Raw genomic sequence first — 18,450 nt, 5'->3', positions numbered from 1 at the left:
AGATGCTAAGGATTTTACCCATAACAACAAAATTCTGGAGCCCTTTTCTATGGACAGCTCTAGCACTCACATTCAAGGACTAGAAATTTGGCAGGGAGATGGCCTATATGTCAGCAATGGGCCTGTTACTGTCCACATGAAAATCTGCCCAAATTTGGCCAATTTATAAGCATTTGAAAAAATTCCCTTTTACACATGTTCAGTAGAGACTTAAAAGATTTTAGCTGCTAAACTCTAAAAAAATTCTATTCATGTTGAGCATGTTCCAGCCCAGGGATACAAAGGACCTTCCCTACACTTGCTTGTCTGGGTTGCTATGGGCTGTGAGGGTCTGGACTCCGGACCTGAGAGAAGGGAGTTTGTCTCATGAAAGCAATGACACCCCTACTCCCAATGCCCAGAATGCAGAGGTCACAGGAGCTAGACCAGCTGGGAGCAGTAGATTGCAGAAGGAAAATGATCAGGATGAGAGAGGGTAGAGAGTGGTACTGAAGGCTGGTAGTAGGGGAAGAGAGGGAAACTGGGTTGGAAGTTGGGGAAGAATATGACTGGTTGGGCAAGGTGACTGGATTGGAATTCAGTAGGTGATAGGGGAGACAGATTGGTGAGGAGTTGGAGGGAAACTGGAATGGCTAGAAAAAGAGACTGGGACCAAGAACCATGGAGTGGGGAGGGGAGAACGTGAAGATGGAGGACAGGCAGATCTGATGAGGAACTAGAATAAAGGGGAAGAACTAGGACTGGCTGGGAAGACTGGGATAAGGAGTTGGGGGGACATTAAGATTGGATGAGGAATCCAGGGAGGGAGATTCGAATTGTTAAGCAATAAGGATGATAAAAATTTGTAGAGATAGGGATGGGGAACAGGACAAGTCATGACGAGGCAAGGAGATTGTGCCTGGGATGAGAAGCCTGAGGAGTGGGGTCTGGGACTGGATAGGCAAGGTGAATGGGACTGGAACAAGACGAAAAGGGGAGTGAAGAAATAAGACGGGCACAAAGACAGGTTGGAGAGGATGGTGCACCAGGGTTTGTGCCCACTAGAGCACACTCACTTCCGCTGCCTGGAACAGAATGCCAGATTCCTTAAGACTCATCAAATTTTTACTGTCAGCAAATTTCTGTCAAACTCACTGGCAAAGGGTCCCATCTCTCTCTAGCAGTGGTCCAAAGACAAAATGGAAACCTACTCCTGCTATCAGTTACTCTTTAGGTCAAGTGGCAGAGGTCTGCGTGGTTGTTCTAAAGGTTCCAACCCTGCTGATGAACCATGTGGGGGTCAATATGATGCCATATGATGGAATTTCAGGGTTTTTCCCCCCATTTGTTCTCATAAAAACCTTGGAAGTTGTACACAGAAGAACTATGTTAAAAGAACATTACTGAGACCTAGTCTCCACTGGCAACCCCTCCTAGTGAATATACACTGATACTGGAAAAAAGGTTCCTTTGCTGAATGCATCCGATGAAGTGAGCTGTAGCTCATGAAAGCTTAGGCTCAAATAAATTTGTTAGTCTCTAAGGTGCCACTAGTACGCCTGTTCTTTTTGCGAATACAGACTAACGCGGCTGCTACTCTGAAACCTATAGATTACACTGGTTCCCCAAATAAAATAAGCTCTACCGACAAAACAAAAAATCTCTGCTTTTGCTGTGTCTACACTAGGATTTTTGCCACTTTAGTAATGCTGTTAAAAAAACAAAACAAAACCCTAACTGACATTACTATACCGGCAAAAGTTTCTCATGTAGACTTAGACTAAGGTCGTAAAGTCAAGCACTCGAAAGTTAGGAAATGCAGAATTAAGGTTACCTGTGCAACCTTAATTAGCCCCCTTGTGAGTATCCATTATGATACAGTTTTCAACTACATCAGCACATACTATATATTCCAGAAGACCCCTGCCTCTGGGCACAGGATGGACATTGCTCATTGAACAAACAGCTATTCAATATTTTGTTTTATCTTCATTGTTCAACATGTGGCCCTAGATCTTATGTACTGCACACCAATCGAACACTGCTCTGCAGACATAATTATTCATTTCTTCAGTTTTTTTTATGGCGCTCATCACCATAATATCTGAGTACTTCATAAAGAGTTCATTTAATATTCACAATACTCCCCCACCTCCGTGAGGTGAGGGGATGGTATTATCCCTGTCAAGTTTCCTTCCCCACTCTGAACTCTAGGGTAGAGATGTGGGGACCTTCATGAAAGACCCCCTAAGCTTATTCTTACCAGCTTTACTTAAACGCTGCTACCACCAAAGTGTTACACAAAGAACAGGGGAAGTGCCCACTTGGAAACGTATCCCTCCCAAAATATCCCCCCAAGCACTACACCCCCTTTCCTGGGGAAAGCTTGATAAAAATCCTCACCAGTTTGCATGGGTGAACACAGACCCAAATCCTTGGATCTTAAGAACAATGAAAAAAAACAATCAGGTTCTTAAAAGAAGACTTTTAATTAAAGAAAAAATAAAAGAATCACCTCTGTAAAATCAGAATGGTAAATACCTTACAGGGTAATCCGATTCAAAACATAGAGAATCCCTCTAGGCTAAACCTTAAGTTACAAAAAGACTCAAAAACAGGAATATACATCCCATTCAGCACAACTTATTTTCTCAGCCATTTAAACAAAACAGAATCTAACACATATCTAACTAGATTGCTTACTGACTCTTTACAGGAGTCCTGACCTGCATTCCTGCTCTGGTCCCAGCAAAAGGATCACACACAGAGAGAGACCCTTTGTCTCCCCCCCCCCCCAGCTTTGAAAGTATCTTGTCTCCTCATTGGTTATTTTGGTCAGGTGCCAGCGAGGTTATCTTAGCTTCTTAACCCTTTACAGGTGAAAGGGTTTTTCCTCTGGCCAGGAGGGATTTAAAGGTGTTTACCCTTCCCTTTATATTTATGACAATCCCATTTTACAAATGGGAGCTGAAGCATATAGAGATTATGGTCAAAAGTATCCACTAATTTGTAGTGCTCAATTACTGACACCTGTTGCCTCCAGAGAGGCGCCGCAAAGAAGGAAAGGGGGAAAATGCATTAATTAATGGTGGGAGGGGAGGAAGTGCAGAATCCAATAACTGAAGGGCAGGAAGATGCCAGAATTTAATAAATGAAGGGGAACCCAAAACTAATTCACTACAAGATAGGAGAGTGGATAAACTCCCAGGCTCATTAATTAGGAATAGGATTTAGAGCTCAGAAATCATGAGTTTGACTGAGTGGAGAGAGTCCAAATTAACTAACTGAGGTGTAGGTTAGTTCTCAGTGTGTGATTATTGGTCTGAATTTATTAAATTATTTATTATCAGCAATCCATGGACAGAGGGGTGGGGAAATAAGTTGCACCCATACTCTGAGCCCCTCTCAACTTCACCACAGGGCACTTGGATGCCAGTGATGCGGAGAAAACCCTCACAATCTAGCACCAGGACTACGGCCAAAATGCAGGTGGGAGGATCATTCGAGAGAAGGAGTGGCTTTCTCTCTTCCCAGACTTCTCTAAACCCCACCCAAGCTAGCGATCTGGTTATTTATTGGTGCGGGAGTGAAGATGTAGTTTAGACAGATGTGGCTTTGGAGGATTTGTAGCCTTGGAAGTGTGAAATCTCAGGTACTTTTCACTATGGATAGAAAAGTTGGGCCTATAATTTTAAAGGTGTTTAGGATGCAGATATGTGGCTAGTGAGGTTTTTCAAAGGTGCCTAACTGCCATTGACTTAAGATTAGGGGTTCAGAATCTAAATAGATAAGTAACACTATAACATGAAAGAAATATAGATGACCCTAATTAAATGGGGAAAAGCATATGAAGTAGACGGTGTTGGATGTATCTGTATAAATGGTTATGAGAACAACATTCAGAAAAACCCAATATAATATGCACTAAATGAACAATGGAAGATTTCTCTCTCTGGAGCAGGAGGAAAGGAAATACTAGATAATAATCTTCAAAAGCTTTGAATGGTGACAAGATTCATAAACTGCATCAAGAACTCTTTAAACAACCCTTCAGCCAGAGATACAAGTTATGCTAGGTAGTGATTTTTTCCTTTATCACTTGAGGATTAAAGATTATCAAAATGATCCTGCAGTAAATAGTTCCTGAGCTGCCTTTGATAAAAAAATAGATTAAAAAAATACTCCAATCTAGGCACCGAAACTATATAAGAATTTTGATAGTAACTCAAATTTTGTTCAGAGGCTACTATCAACAAAACTCTGAAGATATATTTAGCCATCCACACAGAAGCAAAAGATTTTACTTGTCTCTCATACTAATCAGTATATTAAATTATATCATGCAACAAATAATTGTATTAAAATACATCAGCAATAGAAAAAACAGTGTCAGTCACACACAGAGTAGCATTCAACATTGCCAACTGGAAGTAAGCAGGGGGTGAGTCCTTCTGTTTGACTCACTGGGAAGAAATGCTTTGATTTTCATAAAAAGAAAAGGAGTACTTAGAATCATAGAATCATAGAATATCAGGGTTGGAAGGGACCCCAGAAGGTCATCTAGTCCAACCCCCTGCTCGAAGCAGGACCAATTCCCAGTTAAATCATCCCAGCCAGGGCTTTGTCAAGCCTGACCTTAAAAACCTCTAAGGAAGGAGATTCTACCACCTCCCTAGGTAACGCATTCCAGTGTTTCACCTTGTGGCACCTTAGAGACTAACCAATTTATTTGAGCATAAACTTTCGTGAGCTACAGCTCACTTCATCGGATGCTCACGAAAGCTTATGCTCAAATAAATTGGTTAGTCTCTAAGGTGCCACAAATACTCCTTTTCTTTTTGCGAATACAGACTAACACGGCTGTTACTCTGAAACCTTTGATTTTCATGGGACTCAGATACACACCTTAGAAGCAGGGCAATGGGGGACCATTTTCTGCCACATTCTCTTTGTCCTTTACAATGTGCTATGATCAGCACTGAGCCACCATGGTTCTCCAGATTTTCAACAGACTGTTTGTAAAGTTCCTTGTTTTGGTGGGTCAAGTACAGCTGCATGAAATTCACATTTGGTTTCATGGGATTTTGATTCCTAGAATGTCGTGGGCTTCCTGCCACTCATATTGGTTGTACAGGGCAGGGGGTTAATTGGTTGTTGAATAATGCATAATTTCATGTAGAAAATGCGCTTATTTTTTCCATAAAATTCATGAAATTTTCTATGGAAATGGGCCTATTTTCAACACCGTAAAAAATATTTGGAGTTGTTTTGTATTTAATTACAAATGTTTCCCCTGTATAGATTTCTGTTATTAGAAACCTTTCAAGGTTTAGAACCTGTTCTCAGGATTTTTCTTGGTCAATAAAAAGAATTCTACTACTGAATTTTTTAAACAGCTACTTCTCTTCCCACTAAAGGGACATTGCCTATTTGAAATCCAGCCATTTTCCGAAAGTGGAGTTACAATTACTTTCAGGTACTCCCAACTGCTCCTGACCCCTCCTAATGACATTTGAGGTTTTCAAGTCACATGTTTTCATTTTTTAAAAGTATTTCTCACCCATTGGGGTATGAGATTCCCACACAAATATTGGGGCAAACTGACCAAAAGGCTACACAAGTGAAACTGACTACAGAGAAATAGTGAGAGTGACCATACTCAAAGTACTGCCAAGTGCATAAAATGAACAAAACTGAAAAAAAAAAAGAGTCAAGATGTTTCCTGCATTCTTTAATCTTTGACTGACATCAATCTCAGACGAAACTGTCCAGTTAACTGATGCAACAAGAATCACCTTAGCAATGGTGGTGGAGCCTTCCCAAAAGTGTGTGGGACCCTGGGTGGGTCTCTGCCCCCTCCGTGGCCCCACCCCCAGCCAAGCTGGAAGCTGGAGCAGGCTGGGAACCATGGACCCTCCACCTGCCTGGGGTAGGGAGGACAAGAGCATCCCCCAGCTCTTGTCCATGCCCAGCAGCCCCCCTGCTCAGGGTTTGTGGCTCCTGCACAGCTCTCCCCAACCCGGCTCCAGCCAAGGGATGGGGCCTTGGAGCCACAGCCTGTCCATGGTAACTGGGTGAGGGGCCCTGGGGGCAGGGATATGGGGTGCTCTCTGCCCCCGCACTTCAGCCACTGCAGGTGGAGGGTCTGTGGTGCCCCATGCTGCCCAGAATCCCTGGCTGGGCTCCAGCTGCTGGCGAGGTGGGATGGCCCATGGCAAAATGTGGACGGGCCAGGCCTGTCCACTTTCAAAAGTGAGAGGGCCATGGCCCCTCCGGTTCCAGAGCCCTTACACCTTATAAAAGAAAAGAATCCAGTTTTCACATCATTTTGCTTCTGGTACTTTAGTAATTCCCTCTGTTCATAATGGGTCAGGTCCTCAGCCCTCTTTCAGCAATGCAAAAAGGGACAGAAATTTGTCTTTAAAAGCCTGTTGGGGATTATCCTTATATCACTGTCAGAAAGTTAGTATTGCTAGCTCTTCATCAGCTTCTCCTGGCAGCTCAACTTGTACTGAGGACTAGATAAGTTCATGACTGCTCCTAGCATCAAAATCTGGAAAGCCAGTAGAAAGCAACTTATGCCTCTGTACTCAAGTGTGCTAAGTGCAAGATCTTAAGTATCTAGTTCTGCTTGTGTCCACACTTAAATTTGTCTTCCACTGCTGTAAGTGGCCTATTAGGCCAATATAGTAATATCACCTCCCCAAGCAGCATTGAGCCAAGGTCAAGGTACAGAGATCAACATAGCTGATAGGTAGACACTGTGTTACCTGTGCCAAGCCTAATAGTCATCCAGCAGCTGTCCCACAATGCCCAACACTGACTGCTCTGGTCACCATTGTGAACTCTACTGCCCAAGGGTTATGCAGACTGGAAGCTACCCCTCTCCTTTAAAGACCCACAATTTTTTGAAATTCCTTTTCCTGATTTCCTGTCTAGCAGCTCTCCGTTGTTGTGTGCATCTGCCCAGCTGACCATGCCAGCTACGTGCTCCAGACATGCTCTAGCCTGGAGTAGACAAGAGATATTGGATCTCTTGGGCCTGTGGTGAGAAGAGGCTGTGCAAGCACAGCTATGGACCTGCCATGGAAACGTGGATATCAACAAGCAGATTGCTCAGCCTGCCCCTGGTTCCTGACTATTTTCTGTGACTTGACCCTGGGCCCCAGGTCCTGGTTCCAGACTATGGCTTGACCCCACCCCTTCAGCTCTGGATCCAGGTTATTGACTGTGGCTCGACCTCCTTCTCCAGTCCCTCTATGGACATGACTGTCTGGCTGTGGTCCCTGACACCCACTCTCATGAAAACTCCTCTTTCTCATCCTTGTGTGTGCCTGTGCGCAATTATATTTCTCAAAATATGCAATGTTGTTGTACTTGTGTTGGTTCCAGGACAATAGAGAGATGTGGGTGAGGTAATATCTTCTATTGGACCAACTTCTTGTCTCTCCCACCAACAGATTTTGGTTCAATAACAGAACCACCTTGTCTCTTTCATATTTCTCAATGGCTTTCATTACAGGGCCTAGTATGAAGTCTTTCTTTTACCTCAGATTGTTTTTTCCCCACTCTACCTGTCAGGCCATCTAAGAGAATGCCCTTGTGATAGTTGCTCCATTGTTTGGAAGTTAGACCAATTCAGCCCTAACAGCTTGCAATCACTGGTCTTGTGATTGTGGGGGGAGGGGAAGTGTTGAAACGATGCTCCTCCTGACATTCCACCTGGTCATCTCAGAAATCCTATAACACATTTTGGGATATAGAGCAATATATATTAACAAGCACTACCACATTCATCAAAAAGTAGCTCTGCCACATTCAATTTGTTCAACTGAATGGTCTTTCCTAGCCTCATTGCCTACGAATCTGTGAAAAAAATACATGGAAAAAAGTAAAGTTTTTGCTTTCTTGTTCAACGGACACTCAGGTTCACAGTCATCAGGACACTGGTGTTCCTATGACTGTGACAAAAACTTAATATTAAGAGTATTTTCCTTACATTATAAATCAAAAGCCATGAGTTGGCCCACTTCAGAAAGCTTGCACACTAGATTATTACTTCTATCCCTCGTGTAAACAATGTCGACTGGCCAGCCTAATGCATAGTCAAGCTACTTTAGGTATCCCCAGAATGTTTTTGTTGTTGTTTAGAATGGGTAATTTTGTTCTAGTGATCAGTCACTATGATCATCTATTGGTACTCCACTACATATTAGTGTACGAGTTAACACTACTGCCGATTTTTCTATTAAGTCAGTATCTATTTCACAGTAATATGGCCCTTGTTTCTGCAGCACTGACTGATCTCTATTATGTCTAGTGATGTTTCTGAATCCAGAATCTTGTTCTTTTTCAAGCCAGGTCTCTGATGCAATGTCTCATAATGCTGTCCAAAGACCAATTTCAGATGGTATATAGAGCTATTTCTGTTACAGGGATTAAACATATGGAAGTCTTGAAATTTTTGATAGCACAACCTAGCATTCTTTATGCAGAGATGATGTGTAACTCTTGATAGTGTGTGTGTGGGGAGGGGAGGGGCACCACCTGCTGTGTAGGGCCGGCTCTGAGTCAACAAGAAACCCATACACAGGAGTTGGGCAGCCCCAGCCCTGCCCCAAGCCCTTGGAGGCTGGGTGGTTTCCAGATGTGGCTTCCAAGCCCCCCTGTCTCTCCCCCACCCCCACAGCCAGGGACTCTTGCACATTAGCCACCCTGTGGCCCTGGTTAAATCCCCCCCAGGTCTCTGTGCAAGACACGAACATACATCGGGGCAGGCGCCCGGCCTCACGGGCCCCTGCAAGCCTCTGGCAAGTGCGGCATTTGCCTCCCATGCACAAGCCCCGTTGTGGCTGGAGGGTCGCTGTAGGTCAGCACCAGGGTGACAAAGGGTAAAGGGGGACAGCTCGCTGTTGCTGACATCCCTGTTTTGAAATAAACTACTGTGCAATCACATATTTAGAACCCACTCCCTGCAAAAAAAGAAATACAAATAAAAATATAAGGCAGAACTCTGGGGGAGCACATGGTGTTGCCTCTGTCTGTAAGGGTTTCCAAAGCCTTTTTAGACAAACTAACCCCCCCATCCAAAAAGACACTACACAAGAACAAGCACCTTAAACATCCACTCCCATGTCTTCATTGGGTGTGTCTTTGGTATGAATTCAATTGTGATCATATTTGAAAATGACATCGAAATAGGAGAGATAATAAACCCACAAATCTGAAGAATTGTCACAGATGAAGTGTCACTAGAGGAGGTTTTGGAATTAATTGAGAAACTTAACTGTAACAAGTCACCGGGATGAGATGGCATTCACCCAAGAGTTCTGAAAGAACTCAAATGTGAAATTGCGGAACTATTAACTGTGGTTTCTAACCTGTCCTTTAAATCAGCTACTGTACCCAATGACTGGAAGATAGCTAATGTAATGCCAATATTTAAGAAGGGCTCTAGAGGTGATCCTGGCAATTACAGACCGGTAAGTCTAACGTCAGTATCGGACAAATTAGTTGAAACAATAGTAAAGAATAAAATTGTCAGACACATACAAGAACATAAATTGTTAAGCAAAAGTCAACATGGTTTCTGTAAAGGGAGATCATGTCTTACTAATCTATTAGAGTTCTTTGAGGGGGTCAACAAACATGTGGACGAGGGGGATCCAGTAGACATAGTGTACTTAGATTTCCAGAAAGCCTTTGACAAGGTCCCTCACCAAAGGCTCTTACGTAAATTAAGTTGTCTTGGGATAAGAGGGAAGATCCTTTCATGGATTGAGAACTGGTTAAAAGACAGGGAACAAAGGGTAGGAATAAATGGTAAATTTTCAGGATGGAGAGGGTAACTAGTGGTGTGCCCCAAAGGGTCAGTCCTAGGACCAATCCTATTCAACTTATTCATAAATGGTCTGGAGAAAGGGGTAAACAGTGAGGTGGCAAAGTTTTCAGATGATACTAAACTGCTCAAGATAGTTAAGACCAAAGCAGACTGTGAAGAACCTCAAAAAGATCTCACAAAACTAAGTGATTGGGCAACAAAATGGCAAATGAAATTTAATGTGGAAAAATGTAAAGTAATGCACATCGGAAAAAATAACCCCAACTATACATACAATATGATGGGGGCTAATTTAGCTACACCTAATCAGGAGAAAGATCTTGGAGTCATCGTGGATAGTTCTCTGAAGACGTCCACGCAGTGTGCTGCCGGCAGTCAAAAAAGCAAACGGGATGTTAGGAATCATTAAAAAAGGGATAGAGAATAAGACAGAGAATATCTTATTGTCCTTATATAAATCCATGGTACGCCCACTTCTTGAATAGTGCGTACAGATGTGGTCCCCTCATCTCATAAAATATATACTGGCATTAGAAAAGGTTCAGAAAAGGGCAACTAAAATGATTAGGGGTTTGGAACGGGTCCCATATGAGGAGAAATTAAAGAGACTAGGACTTTTCAGCTTGGAAAAGAGGAGACTAAGAGGGGATATGATAGAGGTATATAAAATCATGAGTGGTGTGGAAAAAGTGAATAAGGAAAAGTTATTTACTTGTTCCCATAATATAAGAACTAGGGGCCACCAAATGAAATTAATGGGTAGCAGGTTTAAACAAATAAAAGGAAGTTCTTCTTCACACAGCACACAGTCAACCTGTGGAACTCCTTGCCTGAGGAGGTTGTGAAGGCTAGGACTATAACAGGGTTTAAAAGAGAACTGGATAAATTCATGGAGGTTAAGTCCATTAATGGCTATTAGCCAGGATGGGTAAGGAATGGTGTCCCTAGGCTCTGTTTGTCAGAGGGCGGAGATGGATGGCAGGAGAGAGATCACTTGATTATTACCTGTTAGGTTCACTACTCTGGGGCACCTGGCATTGGCCACTGTCAGTAGATAGGATACTGGGCTGGATGGACCTTTGGTCTGACCCAGTATTGGCCATTCTTATGTTCACAACACAGAGCCAAACTGGTGATATGAGCTTCACCATCCATCCCCTTTAATCTACTATAAAAAAAATCTATTATGCAAAAAAAAAAACCCAATCACACAAAAAACAGGGAATTAACAACATACATTCTTAACTTCACCATTCAGTTGCACTGTTTTTGGTTACACCTACTTCATTTATATCTCTGCATAAACTGTACATTTTTCAGGACAGGTGCTTTGTTATTATGGTGACGGGATATACAGGTAAATAGATGGATCAATACACTGATAGTCTTCATATCTGTCTGTGAAGCACAGAACATATTGTTAATACTGTATTGTATTAATAATCATAATTAATAATAGAGCAGTGGGGTCTACAGGCAACAATAAGAGATTTGATTATAATAAATGTAAAATCCTACATACCAGGAGATGCAGTGAATTGCACAGATACAAAATGGGATGACTAACTAATAGCTGAACCAATCACACTGAAATGAGTTCATTTCCATTTTGTCTACTTAATACTCTACTAAAATTACTTTCTTATTCAGCCAGGTTATACTGTGGAATTGAGATTTACAGGGGAGTGGAGAAATGTCTTAATATATGCCTTGCAAAGTTACAAAAGAGTTCAGCTGCAGTATTCATTTATGCAAATAAATCTTGTCTGTGTATATTACTCAAATCCAGGAACATGATCCTAAAATGATATATTTAAACATCTCACTGCTCCACAGTGAAGGCCTAAATTATAGTTAGAAAATAAAGCCCTATGACAAACAAAAACAGATAATGAAGACATGCAAAAACAATAAATAGAATTATAGAAATGTAGGACTCAAGGGACCTTGGGAAGTTATCAAGTCCAACACCCTTCACTGAAGCCAAGTAAACCTAGACCATCCCTTACCGTTTTCTGTCCAAACTGCTCTCAAAAGCCTCCAGTGATGGGGGTTCCACAGCCTCCTTTGAAAGATTGTAGTTAGAAAGGTTTTCCTAATATCTAACTTATATCTCCTTTGCTGTGGTTTAAACCCACTACTTACTGTCCTACCTTCAGTGGACATGGAGAACAATTGGTCACAGTCCTCTTTATAGCTGTTCTTAACATGTTTGAAGAAGTTTCAATTTGTGATCCACTATCACCCCCAGATCCTTTTCAGCAGTAGTACCACCTAGCTACTTATTCCCCATTTTGTAAGATTCCTAAATGAAATTCTTTGCACTTGTCTTTATTGAATTTTATCTTGTCCAATTTGCCAAGATCATTTTAAATTCTAATCCTGTCCTCCAAGGTGCTTGCAATCCCTCCCAGCTTAGTGTCACCCGCAGATGTTATAAGCACTCTCTCCACTCCATTATCCAAGTCATTCATGAAAATATTGAATAGTACTGGATCCAGGACTGAGCCCTGTGGGATCCTACAAGGTACACCCTCCCAGTTTAACAGTGAATCACTGATAACTACTCTTTGAGTATGATCTTTCAACTTCTCCCTAGTATCATCAGAGGAAATTGAAAAACACCAAACATTTTATTCTTAGGCATGTCCTGTTTGCATTATTCTAAAAATGTGCCTGGTATCTGGAAGTGGGACAGGGAATGTTCTTGAGAGTCCATATACCTCACAGTATTTACATTGCACAGATTCCTGGAAATTGCCTGGACGGAAGGAAAGGTCTGAATTGACATGAATGGATTTCTATTTTCTAGCATGCCACTAGCTTCCTGTCACTACATTTCTATTAACAACAACGATAGAAGTAGAGGAAAAGGACAGCAAAATGTAAGTGTTCACCCTTTGCTATCTGAATAATGGCCCATATGCTACCATCTGCTGTGCAAGACCAAGCATATAATGACGTGAGGAAGGGAAAACCAATGGAATGACAAAGGGCAGCAGCTCTGCTGCATTCTTACTTGGGCCCCAGAAACTGCAGAAGTCCCTCACTCCAAAAGGGACAACACTGCAAGAAATGGAAGGAGCAACTGCTAGATGTACAGTGATCCAAATAGAAAACTGCACAGTGCTTGAGTCAGCAGTAGCTCCCTTTACATGACTGAACCCTACTGACACCAAGGGGAGGTTATGCTGGAGTTGCATAGCTTTGTGGCTCTAAAGGAGGCCATGTGGTCACTGAGAAGCAAGGAGACCTGAGGAAATGCAGAAGTCTGGGTTTACAGTGGGATGTGTGTCCCAGATCTGTGAATATCTCAGGATATTTGCGGAAGCTGAACTCAACCGATATGGGACAGCAAATCCTGCCCCGCTAACCAGAGCAATTAAGATGAAATGCATTTTTCTAGCTCCAGTGCAGCTTTTTATGGATAAGGGCACAGCATGTGGCCAAGCGCAGATATGGAAGGCTGAAAAACAAGCTTGAACAAAAAAATATTAAAAAATCTGGGTACTGCAAAACCTGTTTTAGAAGGAAAGTGACAAAACTGAATGGAGAACAAGAGAACAGATAAGATCACACAGAATTAGATGAGGAAGGTTGAAGTGAGTATCAACAAAGTAACTATGAAGGAAGAAAAACAGAATAGAGGAATGAGAGAAAATGTAAACGAAGACCAGAGCCTACTGACTGAGTGCACAGTTCTTTTCACCCCTGCGGGGGAATTTCCCCCTGGGACAGGGGAGGCAGTAGTGCTAGTAATGCCATCCTCCAGGAGTTCTGCCAGGGAGACACATAGTGGCCTCCACCCTTGCTCCCCAGGGCATGCCTCCAGGCACTTGGACTGAAGAGAAAGGGTTGCAAGCACCTGCCTCCAGGCCCAACATAGACAGCCTCCATCCTGGCGAGCTCACATAACAGGAGGGTGACTCAAGCCTCATGAATGGAAAAAGCTGAGGAGAGAGAGACTAGCCCAAAATAAGTGAGAAAGAATAAACATACAAAACATAGACAAGGTACAGTCATGAAAGGCCACTACAAAAAAATGAAAATTTGACTGGAGAAAATATGCACAGCTCAGAAAATGAACACTCTCTTATTTCCTATTGCCTTTTGATTTTAAATTTGATCTTTTAAAACAACTGAAACATTCCAAAGATCAAAATTCTTCAGTTATTTTTGAGAATGCAATCTTTATTATTGTAAATTTTGAACTGAGTAAAAAATAAATAAAAATCTTTCATTTATTCTTAGGATTTAAATAATTTAAAAAAACCCTGGAAATTGTATTTATCATTTGAAGCGTAAAACTGATTGACCCTCACCTTTAACAGAGCATCATTATTATCATCATTAAACTGACTCCCGGGAAATTCACCCTACCGCACCCTGTCACCATATGATGCAAAACCTGTCCAGCTACCATAAAACTTCAAATAAATCCATTCCAGAATTCTTTTGTCTTATTTCCATGAAATCTAAATTAAAAAAAAAATCAACCATCATTTGATGGGGGGCTTTGCTATATATTTCACAACATATAGTAAGTGCTTCATAGTCTCTACAACTCAGGTCTACCAAATCTGCTTGATCACTGCAAATTATTCATGTAGACTGGCATTCATTAGGCAATAAGGCAGAGCCCTCATCACAGCAATGTCTCTTGAAGTATACTGCTGTAATGCTTCCAGAACTGAACAACTGCTGCATAATCCGTAAAATCAGCCAGCCACTGGGGTTACAGTGTTCCTGGCCAATCGTCTGCAGTTGTAAAATGGAGTTTAAAGCCTAGTTGTGATCTCTCTCATTTTAATCACCAATTATTATTTTTATAGCTACTGAAAAAGAATTGCCTTTATACTTCAAAAAATACTTTGCAGACAAAGATTAATCAACTGTAATATAAAAACCCAACCTCCACAACTCCCCCCACCCTATATATTTTCCAAACTGTACCATTCATTTTGATTCACAAATTGAATATCATAGAACAATCATCTTGGTGCGTGATTAAAATATAAAAACCTCAGGGAGAATTGAGAGTTTGGAAATGTTTTAAATAAGCCATAATTTGATTAAAAGAACCTTGCAATTTAGAATCCAAATTTAGATTTGAAAAATAAAGTAGTTTTGAGGATGTGGGGAAGAGGGAGTTTAAAACAAAACCAAATATGAATAGCAAACATCTCATTCTCTTCTTTCCAAATTTCAATAAAGATGGTTTTTAAAACTGATCAGTCCCCTGATGTGATGGGAACACAAACGCAATAGCATTGTGCTTTTGTCTGAGAAACAGAAATGGAAAACTGATCAGTTTAGTGTAATCATCCAAGCAAACAGTAATACATGAACTGCATAAATGGTGAAATTATTTCACTTTTAATAATATATTTAAATTACTACAGTATGACAATACTAGTAGAGTATGCCAGTCAGCTTCCATCTTTTATCCATCATAATGCTGTCTAATAGTCCATTTGGGTCCAAACTTTTCATAAGTGATCTGAATGCAAAAGTATTTTTTTTTCCTCTGAAAGATGTACAAAATTTCAGTTTGAGTAAAATCAAAAGTAAATATACTTTTCCAACTTTTAAATGTTGCCCATGGTTTGCTAAAAATGACACCATGTTCAGAACTGCAGATCTGTCACTAACAGCTATTTATTAAGTTTGAAGTTACTTTAGAACACATTGTGACTAATAATTAACTTGTGTATGTATAGCAGAATATTTTCATTAGGGTTTAACAACATAATCGTCTTTGGAACTACTGAACTGCTGAATTCTGCTCTTTAAAATGATGTAAATCCAGACTCACAGTTTCCTTCAGTAGGAGTAGGTGTTGAACTCTGCACAGATTAACTTCTGAAATCATACAACGTTCAGATCATAAATCTGATTTACCCCATTTTAAATCAGGTGAGAATTTGCCCCAATGATTTTTAAAGGTTTAATTTGTCATGTGACAAATTAAAATGAGACACATCTGTGTGTATTGTGTTGGACTGGCATGGCTTTAACTGACTCCTGCAAAATTCAGGTATACAAAATTCATGGCATAATTTGCATCCACAATTTAAGTCTTTGAGTGGGTCAAGGTGCTCCATGTGGGTAGACTACTGAGCCTGCATATAGTATCACTGACTTCAAAAGGATGCTGAGATGCAGCCTCCGTCTCAGACTTCACCTTTGTTACTGATTCAAGTCTCCACTATAGGCTGTCACAGCCCTTCAGCTCCTTCCAGGTTTCTGTCATCTGAAGATTTCACTTCAGATGAGCCTGAATCTCCAGTGCTTGAGGAATCGGGGCCTAGCATCTAGCACTGATGTGTCTCCTCACACAAGTAAATTAAGAGATTTGGGGCCTGATTCAGCAAATCACTTAAGCATGTGTTTAACTTTAAGCACAAATAGTTCTATGCATTTAAAATTAATCATGCACATAAATCTTTGCAGGATTGGTGACCTTATAAAATACATTGTAATAAATATAAAGTTACCACAATAAGGCTAACATTTTCAAAACACTTAAGGGCTTGACTACATGAACACTTAGTTGGTGGCAAACTGGGGTGTAAATCTAGCCCTCATTAGCCTGCTGCACATTATGTGTCTATGTGAACCCTGCTGCCACACACTAAAAGTTTTTTTTTACCAAAATTTGATCTACCCTGTTTGAAAGGGAATTAGATTAAAGTGCACTGTGGAACATTTAGTGTGTAGCAGCAGAGTACACAGGGACTTTAAGTGCACAATAGGCCAGGGCAGGATAGATTTATACCCCAGCTTGCCGCAAAATAAGTGTTCTTGTAGACAAGCCCTAAGCAGTATGAGAGATTTTGGCTATATCTACTCCAACCATAGTGAGGACTATGTTAATGTGAACTACGTGTACCTTTCAGTTCATGCCACAGTATCCACCCTGGCCTGGAAAAGAGTGCCACACATCTTTGTGCTCTGCAATTCACATCCTGCAATGCAGTGTAGATATGTCCTAAGTCCCATTGTTAAGAGTGACGTAGGCACTTAGGACCAGGTCTACACTACACAACATAGCTACTGCCTCTCAAGGAGATGAATTAACTATGGCGCCAGGAAGCTCTGCTGTCGGCTTAGAAGCATCTTCACTAAAGTGCTACAGCGGTGCGGCTGCACCAGTGCAGTTGCGCCACTGTAGCACTGTACATGAAGACAAGCCCTAGGAATCTTTAACTATAAATGCAAAGTTTCAGAGTAGCAGCCGTGTTAGTCTGTATCCGCAAAAAGAAAAGGAGGACTTGTGGCCCTTAGAGACTAACCAATTTATTTGAGCAAAAGCTTTCGTGAGCGCTCACGAAAGCTTATGCTCAAATAAATTTGTTAGTCTCTGCGGTGTCACAAGTCCTCCTTTTCTTTTTATAAATGCAAAGGCAACCAATGTATGCATTTACAATCATTATAGTTGCCATGTACAAGAAATTAATCATATTATATTATTTGTGGAATTTCCTACAGTATATCCGAAAGCTACAACAATCAATTAGGTAAAAGATATAAAAGGTTTTTATACCAAGCATTTTACATTACAATATATGAAGCAGCACAAAGAAGTTAAAAATATTTTGCCTTTCAAAATTCTGTACTAATTTCATTGAGAAGTTGTCTGAAAAAGAGGAGGATATTCTGTATTAGAAACCCAAAAGATACTGAGAAAGGAAGCACATGGTGGTTTGAGGAAAGTGAAAAAGACTCTGGAATGAAAGTACAACCCTTCGTCTGGGATTTCTGCATTTTTTTTAAAAAAATTAACATTTCTAGTATTTATTCTTCTAAAACTTCTTTTTATTGTTTCTATTACATCTGTTTCAAAATTAAATGAAATTTATTAGCTGATTATATGAACATTCTTTTAGCTTAATTGTCATTGAGGATAAATTTGTTTAGAATATCTGTTATGACAATTATCTACAGCTACATTTTCAACCCTAATGCATTTTTAATAGCATTCTTCATCAGCCAGTGATTTGAATTTCAAATTTCCTTCTATGAAGTAGTAAAAATTACAGACAGAATTTCTGTAGCAATATTCATAATAAATTGTTCTTTTTTTATTTACTCTAGAAGGGCTCTCTTGCAGTAAACATACCAAATACATGAAGGAGCCTTTTAATACACATAAGGCTTGTTATATTTAGTCTCTGTTTATTACCACAGAGTGAAAGTGACAATAAACCTAAATGTCTTCCCCAGCATCATATTCAACCTTAATGTGTTTGGATGTGATGTCTGTACCTGTTTGCTATTAAGGAAATTTCTTGTTCGCATTCCATTTGAGAAACCTAAATCTATACTCATTCCATGATTCGCCTAGCAAAATGCAATGTAGCTTTTAAGGGGGTCATTCCAGTTAAAAATCATACATGCTTAAAAAACAAAATTTCCTTACTGGTGTTACTGATAGTATGTTAGATGGTTAAGTTTGAAATAGTTCAAATTTACTTTTTCCTGTTTATGCTGTTCACTTCTCCTACTTGGATAATCACAAAGTAGTCAATTCCTTTAATGTGTTACACACTTTAAAAACAAAACAAAAAAACCCTATGGTAAAAGAATATTTTGGTTGCAAAATCAAGCATCCCAAAGCTAGGAAATAC

At 40.6% G+C, this 18,450-nt stretch overlaps 1 protein-coding gene across 2 annotated transcripts in view; it reads right to left on the bottom strand.

Moving 5' to 3' along the window:
• The window catches only part of DOK6 (docking protein 6), a 423,151-nt gene that overhangs the window by 211,901 nt on the left and 192,800 nt on the right, over positions 1-18,450 (bottom strand). The gene's annotated exons all lie outside the window — the stretch shown is intronic.

The sequence above is a fragment of the Natator depressus genome, chromosome 2 (genome assembly GCF_965152275.1).
Source record: "Natator depressus isolate rNatDep1 chromosome 2, rNatDep2.hap1, whole genome shotgun sequence".
Classification (NCBI taxonomy): domain Eukaryota; kingdom Metazoa; phylum Chordata; order Testudines; family Cheloniidae; genus Natator; species Natator depressus.
Note: the sequence above shows the minus strand (reverse complement) of the source record. Positions and strands in the feature narration are given on the sequence as shown.